This window comes from Meleagris gallopavo, chromosome 1 (assembly GCF_000146605.3).
Source record: "Meleagris gallopavo isolate NT-WF06-2002-E0010 breed Aviagen turkey brand Nicholas breeding stock chromosome 1, Turkey_5.1, whole genome shotgun sequence".
NCBI lineage: Eukaryota > Metazoa > Chordata > Aves > Galliformes > Phasianidae > Meleagris > Meleagris gallopavo.
Genome location: NC_015011.2, coordinates 87,766,568 through 87,788,034, shown reverse-complemented (window position 1 = coordinate 87,788,034; position 21,467 = coordinate 87,766,568). Strand labels below are relative to the sequence as shown.

The following is a 21,467-nucleotide window of genomic DNA, read 5'->3' as shown; positions in this document are numbered from 1 at the left end:
CTATCTTGTTTCTCTTTGTGCTTCAGATTAGCTCCCTAAACATTTTGACGCACACAAAGAATTATGCCAACTAGTAATTGACATATCCTGTTTTTCAGACTTTTTCTTCCAGTTGTCCAGTCGTGCAGAGCCACAACAGTGGCTGAGTTCACTTTGTCATTAGTGTGAGCTTAAAGTCCCATTATCTTATGCTTCTGCAGCATATGTGCACGGACGAAATTGCATGACTTTGTGTTAGCACTGTATACCTAGATAAGTGACAAAAGTCTGTGAGTATTTACATCTTGGTTGTGTAAATGATTGCGTGTGGTCGAGGAAGGGCAGCATCCAGCCCATAAGTTGTGTTTTCCAAGAAGACTCCATGTTCCTACCAAAGATTTGCCTTTAGCTTTGAGTGAGCTGGGATTTTCACTTAATTGTTTCAAGCTGAAGTGGCCATTTTATATTAGTTTTAGTGACACTGTGTAGTTTTTGGGTTTTTTTTTTAGTTCAGAAAACACGTGTGAGTTTAAATCAAAACTTCCCATTAAAACACATGTACCAGTTTCAGAAAGACTGAAATTTCCATTGGGAGAGGTGTCTAAGAGTGAACAGTAGCTTTGCAGGATGGCTGTGCAAACCCCTGGGCCTTTTTCCTGAAATACACTTGCTAGATGAGACCTCTTAAGTAGACAGACAAACAATTGAACTGTTGAAGGAAGAAGTCACTGAAGTGTTCACGTGAGGATTCACATGCACATGTGCTACTTGAAGTCCACGTGCAGCTTCTGGCTTGGTCAAGAAAGGAGCTTGAAGCTGAGTGGTGAAGAAACGAGGAAAACAAGCAGCAGGAAGATTGGCTTTCAGAGGCAGCACTGTTAAGTGTAGATATTCAGTAGACAGACTGAAAAAGGCCTACTAGGTTACTTCCATTAAAGTAAAATGCTGTTTCTTATTCAGCTGTTATGACTGTGTCTATTGTTGCTGCTCCATTTTAGAGTGAATATTTTTATATCTTTTATTGTTATAACAGCAAGGATATATATTTTTTTTCAATTACTGGAGAAGCTACCAAAAGTGTAGTTATAAAGTGACCAAAATTGTTCACACCAGTGAGTGTAATTTGGCAAATAATTATGACTGAAAAAATATGGAAGCAGTATAAAAAGATCTGAAATGTTTCATTTCAGAAACACCAACTGCTTATTTTGACATTTTTTAATGAATCATTTTGGCTTTTCCTTTCTCTTTCAAACAACATTTTGTATTGGTAAGTAGTCTATTTTTTTAAGGAAGAAAGAATTAGGGGTACATTTTCTGAGAACAAAATGGAACATTTAAATGAAAAACACACAAAATGTTCTTTTTTATTTCAGTGGAGCAGACAATTTTATCCTTAGTTTTCTATCTAACAAAAAAATCATCATTTTCTCTGCTGCATTATTAATGATTGTAGATGTCAATAACCCAATGTATGCATCTCAGTTTAGACCTACTTCCTTCCTCTTGGAAAGAAGAAAAACAACAGAACTGTGTGTCAATGCCATTGTATATTTTCATAACGCTGCCATGCCACACAAAGAAATAAAGGTAGCTACACCAATTGTGAGTGCATGACTGTCCAGACAAGGTCCTGAGAGACAATGCATATTAGCAGAAGAGCTCTGATGAATCCTGGTTCTGCCATATGTGGCAGCTTTGCAGGAACAGCTGTCATAGCAAGGACCTCATCAAAAGCCCAGAGTTCATTGCAAGACTGGCTTAACGCCATACAATATATATAGTTATAAGGAAAGGCGTGGGCTTTTTTTATTTCCTCCAGTCTTGGAGATGTGCTGAAGAAGCAGAACGGGACAGCTACAGAAGTAGAAAGCCTGATGTGCTCAAGAGTGAATTTCTGGAAGATGTGTTTGAAATACACCAGAGCCATGTTTTAGAGCTTTGGCATGGAAGCACAATACGCAGATCTCATAAACTGGGCAAAGAAGAGTTAAGATGCATGGCACAATTCCAGGGTATACAAGTGTTAAGTATTAAAGAAGCTGTGCTGATGCAGAAGAAAAAGGGGGTTGGACCATGTTCTTTCAGTTATTTTTTTTATGAATTGTTTATGATGCTCCACCAAGCATCTGTTGGCTCCTGGTACAGCACAGAAACCCCCAGTGCAGAATTCTCATGAAATGGTGGGGCTCAGGGACCCTGTGGTAGGCCCTTGTGCAGAATGCCTGTGTTACCCTGTTCTACTGAGAGTATCTATACTGCATTCTTCCAACTCTTCCTCCTGTATTATAGCAAAAAAAAAATTATAGCTATTTTGTAACTGCTTATGCAAGCTCCTTTGTAAGTTGAAATGGCTCTATATCCCCCTGGGTTATCAGTAGTAAATTGAAGTTTGCATGTGCCAACTCTTTCACATTTGTGTGTAAAGAAAACTGAGGGGATTAGTCTTAATACCTTAGAGCTAGATAAATATTTACTGAGTTTGATTCTGTCATCCTTTCATGGCCAACACTAAGTACAAGGTGACAGCAGGACTACTGAAAATATACAAACAGTATTAATTATGTTTTTCTCCATTTTCAAACCACAGAATCCACTTTCATGGCATACTTTGATTCTACATTTATCTCAGGTGAAATAATGGCTTCTTGTCACTTGTGATGCTGTCATGTCTCGTATGTGTTTCTGAAATATAATGCTCAGTTTCCCTGTTTAGATATGCCTTTTTGGAGATCTACAGCAGAAATTTACTGCTGCAGCAGCTGCAGCCAAGCATCTTCTGCAAAATCCTTCCCATTCTGGAACTCCAAAGTAACCATTGGTCACTCCAAACAAGAATCTGAATGTTCAAAATCTGCTCTCCTAGTAGCAAGAAGAATTTAGTTTTAGCTCCCCACGTAAGGTTCAGCTAATGGTCAGAATCATTCAGAATAGATACTAGTGGTATCCAAAGTCCCTATGAATGCATAACTTTCTGATACATGAGTAAAAATCACAAACTTACTGAAGAAACAGAGGATAGTGACTTTTGCATTGTTCATTTCCATGCATGATTACTATAATTCACTGAACCTGCAGCTTTATGTGAGGATGACAAGTAAAATCACTATGTTGGAAATGTAGCACCTTATGCTGATTAGCATCAGACTTTTGCAAGTAGAAGAGATTCTTGCCTCTTTTCTTCCTTTGGCTCCAGACCATCTCCAAAGTCAGCTGAAGACCTCAGACATAATCCTCTGAGTAATTAATGGATCAAGTCTCAGCTACACAACAGATCTGGTTGCAATCTTTGAATGTCTGAGACAGCTACTTCCTGGGGGGGTGAAGGAGAGCACTGAGCTAGAGAAGCTGTTTTCTAGCACCTATGGACTGTATACCTATGCCATATCCAGATGTCATTAGGAAGTCTTGCAAAAGTGCTTGGCAGTGCCAATGTAGTTGATGGCTAACCTTGTTTTGGAAAGGAATGGCAATCTCCCTTAGATGACACAGTTTTGTGACAGCCATGTAACAGATGATCACTTCCAAAAAAAAAAAAATTTTAATAAGCACTGCAGCCTCCCCTCTTCTCCAACTATTCTTGGACTTAAAAAGCATAAGAGGATTAATCTAATGAAAAGTAAATGTATTTTCACTATGCTGGATCTTCTCCACAGATGCTGGAGAGGAAAAGTTGTTTCTGTGGTGTTGTTCAGATCATCCTGAGGTAGGGTGGGTAGATTCACCCTTAAAAGTGTTTGCTTCTTACTTTGAATAATTGGAAAGGCTGAGCTAATTAGCTCAGTTGTGGCATTTGCATTATAGGCATACAAATTTAGTGAAGAGGAAGTCCACTTCTCATGAATGTATTTTGGACTAAGACTCATCATAATTACTGCAAGACTATATCATTTTCTTAAGTACCATGTATGCATTAAGCAGACTTTATGTGACTGGAGGCACATTAGTGTCCTCCATACAGGCAAAAAAAAAGGGAAACTGTAAAGTGCTTGAACATACTTCAACTAAAAACTGGCACAATGACTTACAGGACAAAAGGAAGAGACCTTGCACAGTCTTTGAGTAAATTCTGTTACAACCACATTTGTTCATTCATTGCTGACTGTATCACAAGGCCAGCTGTGATACATTATGTGGTGTCTGTATCACAAGGCACCACGCATGTTAACCAACCTGAGCTCAGAACAGCTTCAGAACGGAGAGTCCAGAATTTTATTTGATATTGTTCCCAGCACTGCTCTGTACCGGAGAACTAACTCCACTAACACTGCCAAAAGTGACTTCTGTTTTCTCAGCTGTAATACCTCTTGTAAATCTTGAATTTGCTTACTTTTTTCCAATTAACTAAAGTTAAACTTCTTCCAAATTTTCTTTCCTTGCTGTCTCCTAGAACATATCACCAGCACCAAGGGAAGCTGTTGAGGCTGACAACATCATGGACTGCACAAGAAGCGACTAGCAGCCTGATGTTGAAAGCTCAGAGGCTTTAATAGCAATCAGTCTTTATGTGTTGAGGTTTTCTCTGACATGTATCCCAAACATAGCTGTGTATAGGCAGTGTTTGTATATGCATCTTCTAAAATGAGAAACACTTAGGAGAGTTGGGCTTTGAAGCATGCACAAGCTTGTTTGGGTGTTGGTGTAATTAACGATGACTGCTGGTACTGTATTATCCGTGTGTATGAGAACATAAGCATACAAGTTAATGTCTGAAGTCACTCCTTCCTGAGATTTGCCTATAACTGACTACAAAAATGGCACTGCAAACCCATTTTCCACTCCAAGAATTCTCTCTTCAGAGGCTTCCATCTCAAATTTGAAATCTCATGGCTTTTTTCTTGCTCTATGCTACCCTACTAGCAAAATAACTTGTAAAACATACCCCCACATTTTCAATTAATATGACAAACACTTTAGTTCCTCTGAAGGATGAAGCTCAGGAGAGATTAAGATTCTGAAACCTACGCACACTGACATATGATCACAGTAATTTTTACTGACCTGCTGTTAATTTCTTTTCCAGCTTAGTGCCATGCAAAAAGACTTCTGACAAGACACTGAGTTACAGGTCCTGAACCTGAGCCATGTAATATTTGTCAGTTTATTCTGAAAACTTCATAGCTGTATCAAAGCTATTCAGTGTTGACTGACTTCACTGCTGATTTCATATCTTTTCTGAATTTTCCGAAAGGAAGTATTTTATCCATTTTACCACAGAGAAGATCGATGCTGAGAGGAGCAGTGGAATGTCTTGACATTTTGGTAGAGTGCAACCACTTGAAGAAGAAAAAGTATCTACCAAAGAAACTAGCAGAAAGTCAAATAATGAAAATTTCACCAAACAACAATCTAATCTGTTGATGTTTTGCAGATGTCCAAATCCTCACCAATCAACTCTGCAGAGTTAAGGCCAGGGCATTTGGAAGGGGTGGTGTGGTTGAGATATTTTAAAAGAGGAAGTAAAAATTAAAAACCCTATGGAGAATTTTAAAGGATGTCTTTGAGGGTGATGGATCACTGGCACAGGCTGCCCAGGGAGGTTGTGGAGTTTCCTTCTATGGTGATATTCAAGACCCATTTGGATGGCTAGCTGTTGACCTGCTGCAGGGAACTGCTTTAGCGGAGGGTTGGACTCAGGGATCTCCAGAGATCCCTTCCAACCCCCACGTTTCTGTGATTCTGATTCTGTGAGACGTACTTTTCTGAAATACTGTTTGACCTGAATATTGAGATCTATACTTGCAATTAATCTATTAGGTGCTTTTGTAGTCATCATTGACCAGAAGCTTGAGTTCTTTGGATAAGCTGCTCTGGAAAGTGTGGTAATTTAAATGGAAAAGATCTGTTGCCATGATTAATAATTAATTAAATATTTATTCTGAAAGATATCTTGGTTGACTTTCTTATAGCTACTTAAGTATGCTCTAAAATCTTTTATCTCATTACTATTTCTGGTCACTGCTTACTCAAAAACCTTAAAGTTAGATACAGACTGAAATATATATATATATATATATATATATACAAGTATTGATATTCAAGTAGATAATATTTTTCGTTCAGAATTCATGCAAAATCATGCAAAATTCTGATGCAATAAATTAAAACCATTCTGTTACATGCATCACTCAAGATCTTATTTATGTTATGGCAATTTGGGTCATCACGTCTCATGCATAGCAGATAAAAACTTTATTAAGTAATATACTCTTTCAAAGTTTTTTAATGAGTTCTTACTATTCAAAGTACTGACTGTTCAGAATTACAACCTACCACATAGTGGTGGTAAGCAAAAATAAGGGAGTGATTTAATTATGAATATTTAGGTGAATAACTCTGTAAAAAACTGTCTAATTTATGTTCCTCGTGATGAAGCAGTAAGTGGCCGAATTCCAAAAGTATGAGTTTGAAAATGTAATTCAGTGTCTAGCGTGGCTTAATGGCCATATGTCTGAGAAAGAAAAGTGCAGTCCAAAAGCTTGGTTTATGTTCCCTTCAGAATCTTTGTGCTAGAAAGCAATTGCAGGTTTTAGAGTATCAATATTTATCATACCTCTGAAACTGCATTGATATGATTTCAAATCCACATCAATAATAAGCATAATTTCTATCTCAGATATTTTGAGTTATAGCAGACTGTAATTTACATCACCATCACCATCAATTACATCACAGTCCTGTCTAAGACTTTAGTATAAGGGCAGGAGACATATCTTCATACTCAAGCGCTCTACAGAATAATGCTTTAGTATCTTGTCATTCACTGAGACCCCAGAGATGTACAAAGCAGCTTATGCAGTGTGCAGCTGCAATCATATCTGCAGTATTTCCTGTGTCATGGAAGCATGGCAGCTGGTGGCAGGTTCCATCATGCAGTGGTGCTGGGGAAGAGGAGAGGATGGCCAACAACCAAGTGCCAGAAGTGAGGCAAAGCTCAAAATTCCAAAATTTGAATTCCTTAGGAGCTGCAATTTTGTGGAACCAAGGAAAGCAGAGAGATGAAGGACCTCAGCCCTACAGTGGACCATGTTTTTGAAGCACTTTACAGCTTACTATGGCCACAGGAAGGACGGTCTGTCTCCTCATGCTACCAGTTATCATTCCAATTACATGTGTCGCAGAAGTGGTAAATTCTTTGTGGGATGAAAATCAGCTCTGTTTTTGTCATTCAGTTTAGTGAGATTAGCTTTTCATGATAGAATTTTCTTTTTCACCTCTCTATGGAAACTAGAATGTGGCACAAGGTGACCCGAATACGAGAAAAAAATTAAAGTAAAAACTATAAGAAAATAATAATGTGTAGATTTTTCTCTTCTTGGGATCAGGGGAGGAGGCTGCATGTGATTCCCATACACTCATGTGCCCATTTATTCGCCAAGAGAAATTCAGATTTCTTTTTCATCTAGTAAAATTTGTATATAATTCTCACTATTTTATATGTATGTCATTGTAAAGCCATGCTATTTCTTACTTGATCTCTGTATTATGAATCCTCTCATTTTATCTGACAGAAAAACAAAACTGACCTATGTTTGCATTTCCATGACTGAAATTACTATGAAATATGCATGCAGACTTCTCATCTTTTTTGTTGTTGTTTGTTTTGTTTTGTTTTGTTTTGTTTTCATCCTCGAATTCCTGGTAAGACAGATTTCTCTAAGATGCTCATTGTTTCGTCTGTGCCATTCGGCACTGAAACAGCATTACTCAAGGTTTACAGACATCTTTACTGAAGGCACACACAGAGACCCTCCAGGAATCTCTGATCTTTGTCTTCTGCTGCAATTTTAGCCTACACAAGTTTGTCTGACTTGTGAACTGTGCAAAATCTTTTCTGAGCTTTTTTTAAGCTCTCGTTTTGTCCATGGGAATGCATGGCATTTTATTACTTCAAATGTGAAGGTGTTTGTTATAACAAGGGCAGAACAGCAGGAGCTAAAGCTTGTTGAAGGAATGTTAGTTAAGATAACTAAGTAGCGGAGACTCAGATCGCCTTCATAAGCCTTCACCAGTCTTGAGTGTAAGTCACGAAGTAAGAAAAATGAGTTTATTCGTAGAGCAAAAACATTAAAATAATAAAAAATATCTTTTCAGATAAACGTTAAGGTCTGCTCTGTTTTACTGGCACAAACATTATTCATTCCAATAAAGTCCGTCTTTTTGTCTGAAGTGATTTAATAAATTAATGATTACACTTTCTTCATAGCTGGACAAATCCAGATGTGTTTAGAAAGTGTGGTATGTAGCTTTGACTGACTTCTTAGATCAGCACGTTGCCAGTGATTAAGGTAATGGATTCTATCTTATGGTGCTGTCAGTAAGTGAAACCAAGAAGTTGATGTGAAGAGCTGTGAGTCACATGCAAGACTGTACACAGATTATTGCACAGTACAGAAGAAGACTGCTGAGAATTATTCTTACTTTTGAGTTCAGCAATTTATTTTAATGCTTTATTAGCTATATATCATTAATCTTTCAGGAAAGCTATAGGACATTCTGGCATATCTTGAATATTCATACAAAGACAAAGCTGTCTGAATACCTATAGTTAAGATTTTGTTAAGAAAACATCTTGTTTTGATGCAAAGCAATCATACAATATGGAAATAGGCACTTGTTACTTGTCTTTATCTGCATTACTGAAGCAGATAAACTACTACTAAATAGTTTCAACAAGCAAAGGACCATGATTTTGTGAACTGTAGACCATTTCCACTGAGGAACTGAGCACTGTGTGTTCCTGTATCAGTCAACCAATGTTGGGGGTGCTCAAGTGTTTGCAGAGTCTGGACCCAAGGGAAAAGGTTCCACAACATTTTTCCCATTAATTTCATGTTTATGGTTACATTAGCAGGAAACCGTTCCAAAGAACATTTACTGGAATATCTACAGATGAGTTACGTGATTGCTGATCACTTTCAGTAAACATTGCTGTTGTGTGATGCAAATCCTGTAAAGCTGGGATAAAAGCTTTGAAGATAAGAATTATCATGTATATGCCATTATTTGGAGAGGAAGAATTAAATATACTACCTTGAAAATCTTTAATGATTGTTTTACCTACATGCATATAGAAGAAGCAAGTGCCAAGATCAGCGGATACTTGGCTTTTTGAGATTTTAGGTATTGATTTGGGTGATAAATACAGGCTTAGATTTGCAGCTATATCAATTCAACTAAGATTTCCCTTCAGTGTTTTACAATGTAGTTTTGCAAATGCCTTCTTCCCTGCCTCTTCTACTTCACTATCCTCTGCTCAAATCATTTTCTGGGTGGCTCTTTTTAGAAATGTGCTCTGTATGAAATATGAGTATCAAGAGTAATAGACTTTAGATGATACTGTAATTCTCAAATACGAAGAAGCTAACTTCATCCTAATAAATCATAGCTCTAGTAGAATAATGATGAGACTGAATTTGAGTTTTCTTCCAATCTTGCTGTGAATTGAAAGATTCAATATGCTTTCAGTTAAAAGCAGCCAAATGGAAGTTCAGATCATACTCACAATTCTTCCTTTTTTTTTTTTTTTTTGTCAAATTGAAGGAGATAACAGGTGTGCTAAAACTGAAATTTTACCTTAAAAGTGCAGACAAAGTCAGAAACCATATTTCAGCTTGCAGCTCAGAGTTCAATCTCCACTAGTATCAAGAAGGGCAGACCAATATCTGAGTTACCACCTTGGGCTTTGATAGAAATAATTATTTGAAAAAAAAAACAACCCCACATTCTAATTCAGAAAAGAATGATAAAATTAAGGGTAGGAAAACATCTCCACATCTTCACCATCTCGCATCCAAGATAGCCAGGTCAAGTGACAGATAACATAGTAAACACATAAATAACACACTAATGTAAATATAGTAAACTATTGCTCTAGAAATGGTCATGTATGCCATTTCTTAGATCTGTAACTAGGATACTTAAGAAGTACTTTTTACACAATTAATGTGCATGAGTACTGACAAATTATTAATGTACTGGGTCAATCACATAGGACCATGTCCTGCTGGATTATAAAACCAGAGCAAAACAGTGGTTCAAGGAGTGTCTCTTAACCTTGTTGAAGACACTTCTCCAAAGACCCTTGCAATAAATACCCCTACTGCTGCTGGACTGTGACCCATTGTCCTACTTGGAAGATTTGGTTCCTCATCTGCACACCACCCTGCCAATATCCCAATACTTTTTTTTTTCTTTTCATTTTAACAAGCATTTGTCCAGTGCACTGTCTCACGTTCTGTCTATGCTTTAGTCGTGAATTGGAACTGGGCTGTTTCTCTTCTCTTTCCTCTCCCAGTGCTGTATCCCATTTCTGGAGACACTGGAATTTCAATGAACAAGTTCTGTGGTTTCTCTACCCAGCTGCCGAAAGTGACTTTAGAACGAACTGTAAAGAAACGTGATTTGATTATGCAGGATCCTATGGCTTGTAAATATAGGACTTTGACCATTGAACAACTTCCCTATACTAACATTTTCTTAGCTACTCTGATCTCTGAGGGCTTGGAATCCATTTACTTTAGGAGTTAAGTTGTCCAAGGATGAATGTAAGATGTATGTAAGATGAAATCCATTTTCAGTCTTCAAAGTGAAGATAAAGTCTGCTACTTAAGGTAACACAATGCAGAGTTTTTCTTTAATAAAAAAAAAAAAAAAAGGACGACAAAAGTTGAGAAGCTTAAACAGTGAATGCAGAAAAAAATGATGTGTGCTGCTGTCAGATAACTTCAGTCTTTTGGCAGTAAATACAACAGTCCAAGTTCTAGTACCTGTGGCCCTTAGCTGCTTTTCTCAGGAGCCTTGCTACTGCAATTGCAGGCATTTGTGCAGAAACACTGTACATGCTCTTTCACAACTAGGGGCAGAGTAGGCTTCCTGTGTAGATGGTGATTACAGGTTATACATAACTGCGTTTGTCAAGTACTTTAGGCCTTTATGAAGTGCTGTAAACTCCTATTTGAGGGTCATACTTTCCTTTCAGAGCGCTCTCTAAAACACAGAAATATCAAATAGCCAAAATCAATAGCAGGGATTGTTCTTTGCGGAAACAGCAACTTCACAGAGATTAGCTCAGTTTGGCCTCTTTTTTTGTGGAGATCATAATATTGCAGTATATTACAGGGATGAAAAGGTGATTGAAATTGAGAAGATCAATACATCAGCATCTAGGCTGAGAAATACCACACATCTAAAGATCTCAGGTCCACCCTGTAAAACAGCGAACATCCTGAACCACATTGGGTTGTCCTGGGCTTTAGCATATTGGTTTGCAGTGGAGAGATGAGTCAAGAGAAAGCTAGAAAGTCTGCTCTCCTCTTTGCTGGAAGCTATTGGCATGTCATTGTTGAAGACAGAGGAGTATGAGCACTTAAAGTAAGAGAAAGTAAAGCAATCATGAAGAACTGTGTAACTAGGTCACAGGAGGGACTCAAAGGAGACACCAGAAGAGCATGAAGACAAAGCAGTAGTGCTTCCTCTCTCTAACCAGCTTTAGATACTAACACAATCTGCATTGGTGGCCTAATAAAGCAATTGCTCTTATCTTCCAGAAGTTAGTTAAATAAAAAGGAAAAAGGGAATAAACTAGAGTCAGGGTTCAAAAAAAAATCAGCTAAAGGAAAAATCAGTGGGACTGATTTTGTCACGTCCAGACTTCATCCTCAGAAGTGTAAAATGTCCTCAGAGTAAATGGGAGTTCAGCGTAACAATGCATGCCTCACAGCTCCTGTGAAATGCCTGAGAACTGGTCTTATTACGGTCTTCTTTGTCCAATTTAATAAATAGTGAGCTGCAGAATTCTTGGCACGCAAAGGAGCACCATCTGTTCACAAAGCATGGATCCTTGTCGCAGAGAAGGGAGTTGCTGTTATTTTTCATGGAGAGGTAGTTGCCTCACTGTAGGTGAGACTAATGGTGAGTTCTCAGAGTATCAAGTACAGTAACTGTTTTACTATTCTCTATGCTGTTCCTTGTCTGATAAGCCCCAGAAGTTATTTACAGTTCAAATCATTCCAAGGTCACTGGTTATTGCAGTAGGAGAACACATTGTCAGGCAATGAAGATTACATGGCTTGGAAGCACTTTACTACAAGTAAATAGAAATTTTTCCAGGTCGCTCTCCTGCGTGGGCCAGGTTCATTAAAGTGAAGGCTGGACCAAAATTCCTATGGGGCAAGGAGCCATGAACTGAATTCAGTACTGGTGTAAATAAAGTAATATGTGCTCTTGAAGGGCATCTGCATTTACTCCATATAATCTCCTGTGAAAAAAGTTCTTTTCTACCACTACTAATACCTTTCTTGGGTACCAGAATAATCAGATGTTGTGTAAACAGTCCTTGACTGCATTCACTCCCAATCAGCTCCTCTCTTGTTTAATCACTGTTAATTCTTCCTTTAACATCTCTTCTGTTGCAGTCTGTGCTGGGAAAAGTCAGAGAGAAATTTTGGCTCCCAAAGGTCTCCTGAGCCTCGGGGATCTGTGTGCTTCCTCTTGCCCACATGGATGGATACTCACCTATGTTTACAGACACCTTTAGTTCTTGCAGATTTCGTCCTCTCCCCGCAGTCACATCAGATCCGACTTCAGCATCTCCTGTTTCTAACCTCAGGAGGGTCATGTTCCTGGAACATACTTCATCTGTGTAAAACAGTGGTGTAAAACAGGATGCTTAATTTTAACTCCATTTCCTACGGAAACAAGATAATGTAATTCTGCCACATTTTTTTTGCCTCCACTGAGTAGATTTGAAATAATAAGGCAATTGCAATGATCATTGATAGAGAGATAGAAGTTTTAAAAGATAGTTCAGTTCCTACATCTTTAAAGAAAATAAGTGTTCACAGAGCTGAACGAGACCATTTGTTCATTTTTATGCCAAATTCTACCATTTAAACTCTCATCAAACTAGTATCTGAGAATGCATGCATCAGAGTGTGATAAATTCCCACCTATGGCAGAAATTTCACTTTGAGCTCAAAACAAAAAAGCCAAAAATAGACAATAATAAGACAACTCTTCACAGAAAAATAAGCTTCCTTAGGCTGGTACTTGTGGGATGTCCCATTTGATGTTTCTTACTGGGGGCTCTCTTCTACCATAGTGAGTTGCATCTTAAGTCCCATCTGTACATAACAGTGAACAAATAAATGGAAAGTGCAAGACAGCCCGCTCTACAAATACCAATAAAATACCAATAACAAGAAAATAATAATTAGTGCTGAAATGTATTGATTCTCAGGCAATTTTATTAAAGCAGTTGCCAAGGCACAGTCAGAGTCCTTTTAATACAGCTGCAGTGCTGCAGTAGTATTAATACAACACAAATGAGTGGCTCTTGTTTAGCCACATTGAGGGGCTGCACACAGTAATTTTTAAAGTGTTCAGGAATGTACCGATTGCTGTGGTATCAATTGCACTGGAAGATTATCAAGAGCCTTCTGTCCTGAAGTTTTTAGCAAAATAATTAAAGATTTGAACCCCTCATGAGTCCAAAAATTCTTTATTGTTTAATACCATAATCTTCTTTGTTATAAATAAGGGGTCTAGTCATACAAAATAATCCAAAGCCTTTGGCAACGCATAATCCAGTGAAAAGACTCTAGTTTTATTTCAGTAAGCTATTTGTAGCAGGTAGAGACAATAGCAGGATTTTATAGCGGTCAGCAGTTTGAGAGATCCTCTGATAGAAATCTGTGAAGGAAAGTCGTAGTTCATTGTCTGAGGAAGACTTTGTGAAAAGCAAGTTGTTCCCATTTGTTTATTCAACAAGAAGCATCTCTGGAATGAGGTTTTTTCAGGCTGCAGGTCAGGAAATGCAGCTTTGTGTCCAATTTGCGTCTGCATTCACCGAAGTTTAAATACCAATAAAATCCCAAATCATTGTAACAGCAGCAGCTGATGATGAAGCACAGATAAACCAGGGAAGGGAAGACAACTGTTATCAATATACATTTACTTAGGTTGCCAAATCACACTTTTAAAATGAGGGTGAAACATCAAATGGAGATTTTTAATTGGGAAAATAACTTCACTGCTGCCCTGTGCAGCTGAAAGGAAATTCAAAGGTTTTCCAGACATTAATCTCTTAATTAATCCAAAGGAAATCCTTGGATGATGAGAAATAGTTTCAAAGTGGACCTCAGGAGTTACCTCATGTAAATTGCAGGACTAACCCAGAGATTCCTCTGTGGGTATCACATCCTGGCTATTAGCTACTTAAATGCATCATGTAGCTCAGTACACTGATGGATGCTCAGCGTCTGTTGATGCATTTATGTGGATAATGTCTCTATCAAAATCCTCCACCAGCTATTTACATGACAGTCATATCTCTCTTCAGACTTCTATCTTCCGAGTGCTCGGCACTTCCTTCAGCCCTTTCACCAAAAGATTTTCGATTGATGATATGCAAAAGCAATATGTTAATCTGGACCTTTAGAGGCTGAGGGAAGATGTGCTCGGATGCAGTGACACCAGTGTGAGCCGTAGGATGAAGGCTGCCAAGTTTTCAGTGATCAATCCATCAAGAGCAATGAGGCAGTTCTGCAGCTGTCTTCTAACTCCTGTGAGTTCTTTATAGTATTGTTAGGAACCTGAAAGTAAGGTAACTTGTAGTTTGCCACAGAATTATATTATGCAGACTGCTCACTGGCTACCAAGGACCAAATTCTGATTTTTTTTGTGCGTAGATCCCCATCATGGTTGCTGTTGACTTCAAATGGCTCAGTGTTCCTGGGTGACTTTCAAACTGTAAAGTCTTCAGTTGGACAGTGCTCTCAGATAAACCATAGGAGTACCTATAAAAAACCTTCACAAACTTTTCTGCAACTTGAGCTTTGTGCTGATTATGCAAAAAATCATGAGTCAACAAAAAATTACAATCTCATTTTTCTCTCAAATGCATGCATCCTAAGTTTTTTAAAAGAGGAAGTTCAATGAATAAATTAATGGCAGTTGTCTCAGAAGAATTAAATGATATATCCCCTGCGCTGTGTGTTTTTAATCTTTTCACTTAATTTGTCAATGATTCAGTATCATAAATACTTTTCCCTTTTGATTAGAAGGGAAACTTATGGGTTTGTTAATTTTCCAAAGAGTAGTACAAATATAATGAAATTCAGAAAACAAAATAACCATTTAATGTACCCTCTGCTGGTACCTTGCTTCAGTATATACAAATAAAAAATATATTTATGTGCATATAGAGCAGATAGTCCTAGAAGTTGTCACACGTTATATTCCCAAGGGTCACATGCTTCGAGCAGGTGAAAACAGCAAATGGAATGCTGTTGAACTTGGTCTTCCTCCAAGGCTTTTTTCTTTGGGCACCCAGACTGCAACAGCAGAATTTGTGGCCAAACTTTTCATACTATGTCTGGGCTCCTAAATCCTTATTTTGACAGCTGATTGGGAACTGATGGGGCACCGATAAACCTCACTGAAGTATTTGCTTTTGAAAACAAGGCCTTCTTTATTTTGGTGATGAAAATGGATGTAAGACCCTTCATCTAAACACCTAAGTTTGGAAATATTATCAGAAGGTTTTACATTAACCATAGATTAAACAGAACTGCAGACAGCAACTGAAATGAAAAAATGAAAGTCATTCCCTTCCCTGACCAATGTATCTCTTTCTTGCTTACAAGAGACTCAGTTCCTTGTTTTGCCTGTGCCCCCTGAGCAGTTCATGTGTTTTCAGAGCCTCGGTTTGTTTTCCACCTGCACTTTTCATAGCAGTGTTGAAGCTGTTGAAGTGTCAAGGGATCGGTGAGGGCTTACAAACTCAGTGGCAAAGGCAGGCAAGTAGAATACGGTGATTTTATTCTTTTTTTTCATCCTCCTGCCTTGACTCACTGCATCAGCTTTCCTCAGATCCACATTTGCCTGCATTCGTGTGGAAAGCATACCACAAGTAGGTGATACATTCATTCTTTCTTTAGCTCAGTCCAAACAAACTCAGCCTCGCTATTCATTTATTCTCTCTAACCATTATTAACATATAATGCTATCTCCTCAATTCTTTGCTTCACTTAGCCTCTTAGAGGAATAACTTAACAGCTTCACAACTTGCAACTGTGCTGAACAGTTTTCGAACATATTGGGCAATTTTAGTCACGGACAGGAGGTCCTCAGGACCCTCAGTCACTTGGCCTGTAGAGTTACAGAGCTCCTGTTCCTAGGATTCGTTTGGGTGCTTATTTTTGTATTTATTTTTCTCCACTGAACTGAATGTCTTTAACTCAATTTCTTGACAAAACTCATAGCCTTGATCCAGAGCTCATCTGTGTGAATCATTACTGAACCATTTTTGGCATATGCTCCTAATTCAATACTCTTATTTTTCAAACTTCCTAACTTTCCTATGCAACTATTTAGATGTCATTTACTTTCATTTTTATTTCTCTTTCTCTACTTTCTTTTTCCCTACATACAAAGAAAAAGAGAAGAAAAGAAAAGAAAAGAAAAGAAAAGAAAAGAAAAGAAAAGAAAAGAAAAGAAAAGAAAAGTCGCTTATTATCACTAAGTCTTCATATGAAGTGGTCAATAGAAAAACATCCATTTTAAGTGGTGGCAGCATAAAACATTCATGCGATAGAAGTGCCGTGTTCAGCTTGCAGGTGTCTAATTTTACCTTTGTTTTAGGTAGGGAGGACAAATAGAAATCTGGATGTGAAAATGATAATAAAAATCGTATTTTCTTTTAAAATCTCATCTTGCCAGGAATGCTAAATACCACTTCTCTTCTGAAAGTAAGCTTGGAACAGGCAGACAGCAATTTCAGAGCACAGGCAGACAGCAATTTCAGAGCTACACACCTTGTGGCAGCAACAAATCTAGGAAAGTTCCCTGCAGCTCTAAACAATATAACAAAATCTCTATCTGTATATGTTTACACAAAAGTGATGCTGAGTACAGCCTGCACCACCTTTAGCTTGCAGGGCAGCATGCCTTTTCCACTCCCCACAGAAAACAATACAAGGAATGAAGCAGCATCACCAGAGTGCAAATAAAAAAAACAGTAAAGCATGAGGAAATGACTGAGTGGAATTCTCAGAAGTGCCAAGGATTGTTTCAGCAGAGAAATGCACTTTGAGTATAGTGACATCTGAAGGGACTGGCTAAAGACCAAGCCGGTGCCTGTTTTTTCTATTTTCTCCTGAGAACTGCAGGGTGCAAAGATCTTTCCAGTGGCAGAAATACTTACCCTGAGGGCAACAATAAATTAGACCTCCAGCACGGAGACTGCTGCAGGTCATCCCCAAGGCAAAAAACTGCCACAAAGCATCTCTCGGAAGTTCCCCTAACTGCAAATGAGAAATTGCTCCTTTTCTCCCCATCATCCCAGTGGTGCTCTGACAGAAAGATGCAACCTGGCACAGGATCTCCAGCAGTGGGAGGGATGGGGCAAGACATTTCCTTCTGCCTGCGAAATGGTCTCCAAATCGAATGGCACGATGAAACTGAACCACACTTCCCCTCTTGTAGTTATTTTTTTGAGTCATGCGGATTCATCAGCTTCATGTTGGAAAGCCTCTCAATACTTGCTGGAGGTGGTACAGTGCTGATATGCCTCCATGCCAAATATACTAAAAGAATTCCTACTGTGAAAAAAATGAGCTAAGGCGCACACATATGTATTCCTAATAAAAATATAAACTCCACAAGTCTGTGGGTTGATATGTTTGAATCACATCGATTCGACAAGTTCCTGCTGCCAGTAACAATGAAGGAGCAGTCAGTGAAGTGGCATGTGCGTGCGCTTACAAACAATTCTTAACCCTGTCAGATTGCCTCGGGCTTTTGTTCTAAGGATGAATTTCTTTTTTAGACCAAAACAAGTCCAAAATCTTTAGCAGAGAGGAATAACTTAACAGCTTCACAACTTGCAACTGTGCTGAACAGTTTTTGAACATATTGGGCAATTTTAGTCACAGACAGGAGGTCCTCAGGACCCTCAGTGGGTCACTTGGCCTGTAGAGTCATAGAGCTCCTGTTCCTAGGATTCGTTTGGGTGCTTATGTTTGTATTTATTTTCCTCCACTGAACTGAATGTTTTTAACTCAATTTCTTAACAAAACTCACAGCCTTGATCCAGAGCTCAGCTGTGTGAATCATTACTGAACTATTTACCTGAATCATGCTGTACAATCATTTCATTTTAAAGCCACTGAAGTCTAAATTTAAGAAAAAACAATAACAACAACAACAACATGGTTTTCTGGTCAGTTTAAGCTGCCATAAATGAGCCTTTCAGCTGACTGATAGAAACCATGCCACTTTGCTCCCAGCCATGGTGGCATTTTGGCATATGAAGTTGACATTTATATCTCTGCTGTCTGTGTCAAAGAGTCTGAGTCTGAAGCCTGTTCAGGACAAAGCCTTGTGTGCAGCGATGTTCAAACCTCACAAAATCTCAGACAGGAAAGCAGATGTGGATGAGGGCAGGATGAAACCTCTCAGATTTTGATTCTTTTCAGAATCCACTTCAGATGACAAACGATACAAAACTCCATTTATAACTCCAAACTCAACTCTGCATGAAACTGAAGTGCACAGCGATATTCCTTTGTGGCTATTTATACTCATTTATCCTTTTGAAAGATTTGTTTATATTCTTCACTGATGTAATTCGTGTTCAAAATCCTCTGTGATATTGACACAGCCAAAAGGAATTTCCTGTACCTGGGTTCAAGGCTTGAGAATAAATCTCCTCTTCAACTTCAGAAGTGACAGGTAAAGTCATGCAAAATTTTAGAGGATGCTGTCATGGGTGGTTTTGTTAACTTTCATCTAAACATCTCAATGAAGCCATCGGGAACCTTGGCCTCCTGCTCAGTGCCTGTGATTGTAAGGATGGGAATACTTCCCAAGCCTAAAGAAGAAAAAGTGAGGAGTGCAGTTTTTCTGATGTCTTTGCAAAAGCCTCACCAGCTTTACCACTGACTGAGGCTTTGTCAATACACTGGTTTAATAGACATGGAACATTTTGCATGTGTTTGGCTTTTGTTAAGCTGGATTTTAGATCTCCTTTAGGCTTCCTTTTATAAAGCTAGCAAGCTGAACAACACGCACAGCAAGTGTTAAACAGCTAAGCACTATTTGCTCTGATAAACAAGCTTTATGTAAAGAAATGGTAACATATATACTTTCTAGAGCTCATGTAACAGAATGCGCTTTCAGATGCCAAACAAGTCATTGGAAATGACAAGTAGGCATTAATTACTCTTGTTAGCATACTGGGAACATCTAATACCTTTATAACACAATAGAATTTAAGTAACACTAGATAAGACCTGATAATCCATTACATTTATATAACTTTTCTTCTTCTGAAACATGTTACATTAGAGATTTATAGGTCAAATATAAACTGCTTTACAACTCTCTATGTACAATATCCCTCAGAGCATGTCCCTTCACTGCTGAATTTCCAGGTGACCCAGAGCCACCACTCAGCTTCAAGACTGTTTTTCTGTCACCAGACTAGTGGGAACGTCTTAACAGGATGTCACCAGTAGAGTTGATTCACTCCTCTCAGTTGTGAGTGGCTGATATTAGCAGCATGGGAGCCATTCCGACAGACTAGGGTCAAGATCAGCTTCTGGGTAGGGAAGATCACAAAGCAGGTTCAAACTATTTTCTGCTTCTCACCATTCTATCTTCAGCACTTTTTAACTATGGAGAAGTAGCTAGCTATGGAGAAGTTTTCTGTTGAATTTCTCTTCCTCCTTTCCCCATACTAATAAATGCAGCTCATTTTTACTGTGGGCATTATTACTATTCACCGCTTAAAAGGGTACTCAATTGTAAATCAAAATATATGTATATATAGGCAATGTGTGACTACCTGAAATGGACAGTCCATACATACTTCTAGACAGGCCTTCTGGATAGTTCTCCTTCAGATAGCTGGCAACAGCTGCCTTGAAAACTAGACCTTATCTGACAGTTGTTGCTAATTGATTAGTCAGTTAGTGGCGTTATTAGATCAAAGTCTGTGAGAGAGAAGAAACAAACAAACACTGAGCAACAGGCTGGCCAGGCCCACTGTGCAAGAAGTATTTTTTCAAGAGAATTAAGATAAAATAATATAATTAAGACCTTATAATACTTGAATTTTCCCAAAAAAGAAACCAATTGCAAGATGCTGCTTTGCAGCTAATAAGGCTTATGAGCCCTACAGGTAACTGATAAAAGGCCACCAGGGCAAATGAAGTACACCCTTGTGGATGGGTTCCTGGTATTACTTTATTATTGGGTAAAGGACACCTCCCTTCTACTGCCAAATTAAGTTCTTAATTCAATACTGACTCAGGGAAATGTGACACTTCCTGAAGCAAAAGACTATATAACGTGCATTCATAAAGATCTCCCATCCAAGCTTGAATTGTGTCCTAAGCTGCCAGACTTTGAGATCATAGCCCATCTCACTATGGGGGAAAGAAAAGCTATTGCAAAGCTTAATGCTTCTGCACACAGCAAATGAATCACACACTTCGGTCATTTGAGTGGGCTGAAAAAGGTTGGTTACATCGAGATATGGATCTCATTCTTCTGAACAAAGCAAAACATTTAATGAAAAACTGACGTTTTCTTAATATAAATGAGTAAGCACAGTAATTTGCACTTATATAACTCCTTTCATCTCCTCCGCGGCTCAGAGCTTCTTAACAGTGAAAGGTTATTTTTTTCTTTTGTTATATTTTAAAGGAATAATTGAAGCAGTTGTAAGTGACTTGCACAATGATTTGAGTCAGAACTCAGGTCAGTCTCCTTTCTCATTGTTGCACTTTGCTCCATCCTCCTCCCTACCAGTTCAATAGTTTATTGTTTGCTTTTCTTGTTTTCATATAGTTTTCATAATTTAAAGCAGTTGCAGAATGATTAGTTACTTCATTGTCTGGATTCATCCTATGAGCTTCAGTATGTAAAAGTAATTCCTGTGCTACTTAGTAGAGTTAATTTTTAAATACTTTGAACCAGCTTTATCAGAACTGGTACTGGATAAAGCAGGAACATAGTTACACATATTTTTCTTTTGGTGTCAACACTAGTGTACATAGCTCTCACATTGTCCTCTCCTTCAATACTTTCCTGGCTCTCTATTTTTTAATGCGGTTCACTGCATAGTTGTTTTACACACAATGGAGGGAGTGGGTGGAGAGAGGGAGTGTCAGTGGACAACAGGAACTGCCCTGACCAGCTTTGCTACTGAAAAGGAAATCCATGAATATATCAGTGAATGTTGTTTGTCCTAGTTATAGTGAATATAAAACAACCATGCATTTAAATGCTGAACCTGGCTATCTCAAAGGTTCGATAAGAGCATACAAGGCCTTTATCTTCAGGTCACTAGTTCAAATCACAGGATCTGAGGTCCATTTCTTAGTGGAAGAGTGTGAATAGCGCTGATTTTCACTCTCTCAATGCTCTTACTAAAGAGGCAGCAGCACAGGGAATGCATTATCCCCTCTGCCCTGGAGGCG

General features: G+C 38.4%; 1 long non-coding RNA gene across 2 annotated transcripts in view; it reads right to left on the bottom strand.

Moving 5' to 3' along the window:
- Window positions 1-10,042: 10,042 nt before the first annotated feature.
- Window positions 10,043-21,467, bottom strand: part of LOC109369748 — a 36,232-nt gene continuing 24,807 nt past the window's right edge. The window contains exons 2-3 of one of the 2 annotated variants that reach the window (XR_002119183.2): window positions 12,496-12,618; window positions 10,043-12,396 (exon numbers count right to left, since the gene is read on the bottom strand). This is a non-coding gene — a long non-coding RNA (uncharacterized LOC109369748). Of the gene's footprint in view, window positions 12,619-21,467 lie in introns of both variants that reach the window. The other variant, XR_002119182.2, reaches the window with a different exon arrangement.